Consider the following 6,000-nt stretch of genomic DNA (forward strand, 5'->3'; position numbering starts at 1 on the left):
AAAAAGTTATGGAATTCAAATTGATTCGTCAAACCGTTTTCGAATAACGCTCGAACAAATTTTACGTAGCTCTTGCGAAAACAGTCGTAGGGCTGTATCTCCGCAACGCTTTATCGGATTCAGACCAAAATTGGTACATGTCATCACAAACATGACCTGAGGCTACATGCTGCGTTTCGGCGCAGCGCCACCTACTGGTCCGGAGATATGAAAAATGGCTATTTTTGCTTATAACTTCTGAACAGTTTGTCCAAAAATCATAAAATTGGTCTTGTTAGATTCAGGGCAACATGCCGAGTCGACTGATATCCAATTTTACCATATCGGCCATTTTGGCTGTCGGCCATTTTGAATTATGTGCTAAAATGCTGTATTTTAAGAACTCATGAACGGATTGTTACGAAACTTGGTATGGGTCATCAGCACGATGTCCTGAAGTAGCCTGAGAAGTTTCGGAACAGCGCCACCTAGTGGTGAATTTTTTTTTTCAAATGCTTATAACTTTGGTTGTGATCGACTTATTTTCACGAAACTCATCTCATTAGACTCCTGAATCGTTGCCGAGTCCCAAGATACCAAACATGCTAGGTTTCGCCTTATGGTTTGTGTAGCGTTGTGATTTAGCGCTTAAAAAACATTTGGCTATATCTTTGAAACCGCTTGTCCGATCGAGACGAAACCACCTCCAGAAGTTTGGAAACATAGGTCGATAGCTATACGCCAATGCCCAAATGCGAAAATATTGATGTTTAGGGGTAGTAAATTCCAAACAAAGTCATGTGTCAGTCATTTTTTACGTGTTTTTTCATATAAATGTCTTTAACTCCGAAGCGAATTGAGATATTTTCACCAAAATTGACACAAATATGCATGGGCTCACTCTGAGGACACATTAAAAAAATGGTGTGACTGAGCCTCTTGGTGGCGCTATAACAGAACAAAACATGAAATTCCCATTGACTTCAATACAGTTTTGTGAAATAAAATGCTATACTAAACAAATGCATTGGTGTAATATTACGAAACTCAGAATGTGCCATCAGCTCCATCCCCTAAAGGTACCCAAAATATTTCGAGACAGCGCCACCTAGTGGTCAAAAGTTATAACAAAATTTCCAAAAAGGCTAATAACTTTTGAATAAATCTGGCTATTGAAATACCACTGGTCTTAATAGATTCCCTGGGTCAAGCTGAGAACATAGATACCAAGTTTTCCTTATTTGGCCAAACTTCCTGTCCGCCATCTTGATTTTCATTCAAAACCTACTTTTTCGAACTCCTCCTAGACTGTTTGTCCGATTTTCACCAAAATCGAATCGTATCATCTCCAGACTGTGCCGACTAAAAGTTATGGATTTCGTGTCGATAGACGAAACCGTTTTCGTATAGCGCAGCAGCAAAGTTGAGGCATGATGCCAAAAGCACTATTCAGGCTTTATCTCTGCAATCCCTTGAAATATTGACACCAAACTTTGTATGTGTCATTGTCACTTCACTCTGACCACATCACATCAGTTTTGTAACTGCTCCACCTATTGGTCGACAGTGATAATCCATTAAATCATATTCTGAATTACTTTTTATATGATTTTTCAGCCATTTCGCCTAAAATCCTCTCTAAATGTCTTTAATTGCTCATTGTTGCAGTTGGTCTGACACCTTCAGCCATGTTGGCATATCCTGTCATCTGCTTGCGCTTGGCCCCGATAATTGCTGCTTGCAGCTATATTTATTAGGGGCCAAGCACCGAAGGTGCGGAGGCACCTATTGTATCTGTTCCCGTTCTTATTATTATTCTTCCTTCTTCCGACTGGGAGTCTATGGCAGCCCATAGAACCGATTGCGGGAAAGTTGTTTTGGTTTGACATTCTGATAGAGGACAGTCCCAACATTAAATACACCAATTTTGGTGTTTCTAAGTCATTCCCTCTAGCGCCACCACCTGTCCAAAGTTTCACTATTACTTTGCTAATAACTTTTGAACCGTAAGGCCAATCAACAAAATTATTTTTTCCTCTGATTCCTGAGCTCATGGCGATTCGATTGCACCCTATGACGTCATTTTCCGTCATAAAAATATGGCCGCCATTTTGAATTTTCAAAAAAAGCTACTTTTTCGAACTCGTCCTAGACGGTTTGTCCGATTTGCACGAAAATTGAACCAGATCATCTTCAGGTAGTGCTGACAAAAAGTTATGGAATTCAAATTGATTCGTCAAACCGTTTTCGATAAACGCACGAATACATTTTACGTAGCGCTAGCAAAAACAGTCGTAAGGCCGTATCTCCGCAACGGTTTATCGTATTCAGACCAAACTTGGTACTTGTACTTACAAGCATGACCTGAGGCTACATGCTGTGTTTCGGCGCAGCGCCACCTACTGGTCCGGAGATATGAAAAATGGTTATTTTTGCTTATAACTTCTGAACAGTTTGTCCAAAAATCATAAAATTGGTCTCGTTAGATTCAGGGCAACATGCCGAGTCGAATGATATCCAATTTGACCATATCGGTCATTTTGGCTGTCGGCCATTTTGAATTTTGTGCTAAAATTCTGTATTTTATGAACGCATGAACGGATTGTTACGAAACGTGGTATGGGTCATCAGCACAATGCCCTGAATGAGCCTGAGAAGTTTCGAAACAGCGCCACCTAGTGGTGAATTTTTTTTTTTCAAATGCTTATAACTTTGGGTGTGGTCGACTTATTTTCACGAAACTCATCTTTTTAGACTCCTGAATCGTTGCCGAGTCCTACGATACCAAACATGCTAGGTTTCGCCTTACGGTTTGTGTAGCGTTGTGATTTAGCGCTTAAAAAACATTTGGCTATATCTTTGAAACCGCTAGTCCGATCGAGACGAAACCACCTTCAGAAGTTTGGAAACATAGGTCGATAGCTATACGCTAATGCCCAAATGCGAAAATATTGATGTTTAGGGGTACTAATTTCCAATCAAAGTCATGTGTCAGTCATTTTTTTCGTGTTTTTTCATATAAATGTCTATAACTCCGAAGCGAATTGAGATATTTTCACCAAAATTGACACACATATGTATGGGCTCACTCTGAGTACACGTAAAAAAAATTGTGGGACTTAGCCTCTTGGTGGCGCTATAATTGAACAAAATATGAAATTCCCATTGACTTCAATACAGTTTTGTGAAATAAAATGCTATACTAAACAAATGCATTGGTGTAATATTACGAAACTCAGATTGTGTCATCAGCACCATCCCCTGAAGGCAACCAAAATATTTCAAGACAGCGCCACCTAGTGGTCAAAAGTTATAACAAAATTTCCAAAAAGGCTAATAACTTTTGAATAAATCTGGCTATTGAAATGCCACGGGTCTTAATAGATTCCTTGGGTCAAGCCGAGAACATAGATACCAAGGTTTCCTTATTTGGCCTAGCTTCCTGTCCGCCATCTTGATTTTCAGACAAAACCTACTTTTTCGAACTCCTCCTAGACCGTTTGTCCGATTTTCACCAAAATCGAATCGTATCATCTCCAGACTGTGCTGACTAAAAGTTATGGATTTCGTGTCTATAGACGAAACCGTTTTCGTATAGCGTAGCAGCAAATATGAGGCATGATGCTAAAAGCACTATTCAGGCTTTATCTCTGCAATGCCTTGACATATTGACACCAAACTTTGTATGTGTCATTGTCACTTCACTCTGACCACATCACATCAGTTTTGTAACTGCGCCACCTATTGGTGAAAGTGATAATCCATTAAATCATATTTTGAATGACTGTTTATATGATTTTTCAGCCATTTCGCCTAAAATCCTCTTTGAATGTCTTTAATTGCTCATTGTTGCAGTTGGTCTGACACCTTCAGCCATGTTGGCATATCCTGTCATCTGCTTGCGCTTGGCCCCGATAATTGCTGCTTGCAGCTATATTTATTATTATTATTCTTCCTTCTTCCGACTGGGAGTCTATGGCAGCCCATAGAACCGATCGCGGGAAAGTTGTAATGGTTTGACATTCTGATAGAGGACAGTCCCAACATTAAATACACCAATTTTGGTGTGTCTAAGTCATTCCCTCTAGCGCCACCAACTGTCCAAAGTTTCACTCATGTTTATGCTAATAACTTTTGAACCACACGGGCTAGAAACAAAATTCTTTTTTCCTCTGATTTCTGAGCTCAGGGCGATTTGATTGCACCCTATGACGTCATTTTTCGTCATAATAATTTTTCCGCCATTTTGAATTTTCCGAAAAACCTACTTTTTCAAACTCCTCCTAGGCCGTTGCTCCAATTTCCACGAAAATTGAATCAGATCATCTTCAGACCATGCCGACAAAAAGTTATGGAATTCGTGTTGATTCATCAAACCGTTCTCGAATACCGCGCAAACAAATTTTACGTAGCGCTTGCGAAAACAGACACAAGCCAGTATCTCCTCAACACTTTATCATATTCAGACCAAACTTGGTACATCTCATCACAAGCATGACCTGAGGCAACATGCTGCGTTTCGGCACAGTGCCACCTACTGGTCCGGAGATATGAAAAATGGCTATTTTTGCTTATAACTTCTGAATGGTTTGTCCAAAAATCATAAAAGTGGTCTCGTTAGATTCAGGGCATCATGCTGAGTCGACTGATATCCAATTTTCCCCGATCAGCCATTTTGGCTGTCGGCCATTTTGAATTATGTGCTAAAATGCTGTATTTTATGAACGCGTGAACGTATCGTTACAAAACTCGGAATGGATCATCAGCACGATGCCCTGAAGGAGCCTGAGAAGTTTCGAAACAGTGCCACCTAGTGGTGAATTTTTTTTCCCAAATGCTTCCAAATGCTTATAACTTTGGGTGTGGTCGACTTATTTTCACGAGACTCATCTCATTAGAGTCCTGAATCGTTGCCGAGTCCCACGATACCAAACATGCTAGGTTTTGCCTTACGGTTTGTGTAGCGTTGTGATTTAGCGCTTAAAAAACATTTGGCTATATCTTTGAAACCGCTAGTCCGATCGAGACGAAACCACCTTCAGAAGTTTGGAAACATAGGTCGATAGCTATATGCCAATGCCCAAATGCGAAAATATTGATGTTTAGGGGTAGTAAATTCCAATCAAAGTCATGTGTCAGTCATTTTTTACGTGTTTTTTCATATAAATGTCTATAACTCCGAAGCGAATTGAGATATCTTCACCAAAATCGACACACATATGTACGAGCTCACTCTGAGGACATGTAAAAAAAATGGTGGGACTCAGCCTCTTGGTAGCGCTATAATAGAACAAAACATGAAATTCCCATTGACTTCAATACAGTTTTGTGAAATAAAATGCTATACTAAACAAATGCATTGGTGTAATATTACAAAACTCAAAATGTGCCATCAGCACCATTCCCTGAAGGTACCCAAAATATTTCAAGACAGTGCCACCTAGTGGTCAAAAGTTATAACAACATTTCCAAAAAGAATAATAACTTTTGAATAAATCTGGCTACTGAAATGCCACTGGTCTTAATAGATTCCTTGGGTCAAGCCGAGAACATAGATACCAAGTTTTCCTTATTTGGCCAAACTTCCTGTCCGCCATCTTGATTTTCATTCAAAACCTACTTTTTCGAACTCCTCCTAGACCGTTTGTCCGATTTTCACCAAAATCGAATCGTATCATCTCCAGACTGTGCTGACTAAAAGTTATGGATTTCGTGTCTATAGACGAAACCGTTTTCGTATAGCGTAGCAGCAAACTTGAGGCATGATGCTAAAAGCACTATTCAGGCTTTATCTCTGCAATGCCTTGACATATTGACACCAAATTTTGTATGTGTCATTGTCACTTCACTCTGACCACATCACATCACATTTGTAACTGCGCCACCTATTGGTCGAAAGTGATAATCCATTAAATCATATTTTGAATGACTTTTTATATGATTTTTCAGCCATTTCGCCTAAAATCCTCTTTAAATGTATTTAATTGCTCATTGTTGCAGATGGTCTGACACCTTCAGCCA

The sequence above is a fragment of the Rutilus rutilus genome (assembly GCF_951802725.1).
Source record: "Rutilus rutilus genome assembly, chromosome: 6".
NCBI classification, from domain to species: Eukaryota; Metazoa; Chordata; class Actinopteri; order Cypriniformes; family Leuciscidae; genus Rutilus; species Rutilus rutilus.